Genomic DNA, 1,980 nt, shown 5'->3' on the forward strand with positions numbered 1-1,980 from the left:
GTAGTGTGTCTGCCAGCATGCAGTGAAAGGTCTTTCCAGTATTTGGAGTTTCCCATCTCTTTCTCTTTATTCTAAAGGACAAGCCTTGGAATACTCCTCAGTTCTTCTGGAACTTGCTCTTCCCAGAAGGACAGGAATATCCTTACTATTAAACACTGATTGTCCCTGTACTCAATGCCTCCAAAACCTAACGATCAGAGGAATCAGGGGCATTGATCAAACTTGTACCCAAAATCAGGGGCAGGTACGTGCTTATGATTGGACCATGGGTCTTCTAGAAATTTGAAGAGGTTGACAGAGGCCAAATAAATTATCATTCTTAAGTCATATTTATTTATACAACCTGTAATTTAATATTTTAAAATAAACATTTTGAAGTATAATGCTCATGTAGATTTTATGTTACCTTTTTATTTCAAATTCTACACTTCCTTTCTATCAAATGTCTCTAAGTCTGGATTTCTGTGTTCATTCAGATTTTCTTTGAGGACCTCCAGACTGTCCCCAAATTTCTATACTTCAACTCCTCTCCTTGAATTTTCCTATCACTGAGTCCAGCATTAGCTTTGTAATGTATGGAATATTGCTGACAATTTAAGGTCTCAAGAACTACCTTGAGACCTTCTTTAAAATCTTCTCAAAATAATTTTATTACTCCTCGTGAAGCAGACTCTGAGTGATACCCATGCAGGATGTTTACCAGGCAATGCTCCTAGAATCAACACCTGTACAAGTGCAGATGTTTTCAAGGAACTTGGCCTCACCTAAAGAAATATATGGCCTTTGTCACAGTTCTTGGAAGGTAACATTTAACCTTGAAATTTCTTTAGAACTCATGAAGCTGTAGTTTGCAAGTGAGTGGTTGTTCATGATGGCCCCCTGGACCATACCTGATAGTCTGTGCCAACGAGATGACTCAAAGTGTGGACTGGCCATTCCAAAAACATCAACCACATAAATAAAGGGTTGGAGCTCTAGTCAAAGTAATACCTGCCCAAACTTTTCAGAGAGAGACTGGAAATTAAGATCAATCAAATGAAAAGTAATTTAATTAGTTACACATACATAATGAAGCCTCAATAAAATCTCTGGACATTGAAGTTCAGGTTAGCTACCTGAAGGGCAAAACTCTGAGTGCTGTCTCATAGTATGGCCAGGAGGCAGTAAGAGATCTAGACTCACAGGGAGAGGACAACAAGAGGATTTACATACGGGACCTTCCAAATCTTGCCCTATGTGTTCTTCTATGGCTAATTTATATTCTGTTGTTATAATAAGACTGTGATCATAAGTATAAAATGTCCCTGATTCTGTGACTCATTCTGATGAATTATTGCACTTGAGGGAGTTCTTTCAGATTAAGTAATTCTAAAAAATTATTGAATGTGAGGGAGTGCCTGAATGTGTAGCTAACTGGTCTAAAGTGAGGTTGGCCCTGGGTACTTCTGAGACTGTGGCTGGTGTCTGAAGTAAAGAGATCTTGAAGGGTCAGTCTCTGTGGTTTGGCAAACTCTTCATAGCAAGGAAGAGCAGTGGAAAACATCAAGTCAAGTTGAAGCCCATCAAAGGCCTCCTAAAGTCAGCAGGGAACTCTGGCTCTAGGATGATCCTTTAGAGTTGGCTGGATTTGGGATAAAGAGCCAAATGTCATTGGGTATGGGCTTCCCCAGAAGGAGGCATGACGATGGTTAGGTGGCTGTCTGCAGCTGAGGCAGATCTATGGGGGATGATGCTGAGGGCTAAGTGGTACAAGCAACATCTGGATGAATAGGACCCTCATTCCAAACAGTAGACCTTTTTTATCATGGTAAAATAACATAACATAAAGTTTTTCATCTTGACCATATTTATGTGTACGATTCAGTTGTATTAAGTACATTCTCAGTGTTATGCAACCGTCATCATCATTCATCTCCAAAACTCTTTTTATCTTGCATATATAAAACTTTATTTCCCCATTAAACACAAATCTCTATTTCC

The 1,980-nt window shown here is 39.2% G+C and overlaps 1 pseudogene; it reads right to left on the reverse strand.

The window, feature by feature from the left end:
- The window catches only part of LOC105305644, a 4,164-nt pseudogene extending 3,228 nt beyond the window's left edge, over window positions 1–936 (reverse strand).
- Window positions 937–1,980: the final 1,044 nt, after the last annotated feature.

The sequence above is a fragment of the Pteropus vampyrus genome, unplaced genomic scaffold (genome assembly GCF_000151845.1).
Source record: "Pteropus vampyrus isolate Shadow unplaced genomic scaffold, Pvam_2.0 Scaffold391, whole genome shotgun sequence".
In the NCBI taxonomy this organism is placed as follows: Eukaryota; Metazoa; Chordata; class Mammalia; order Chiroptera; family Pteropodidae; genus Pteropus; species Pteropus vampyrus.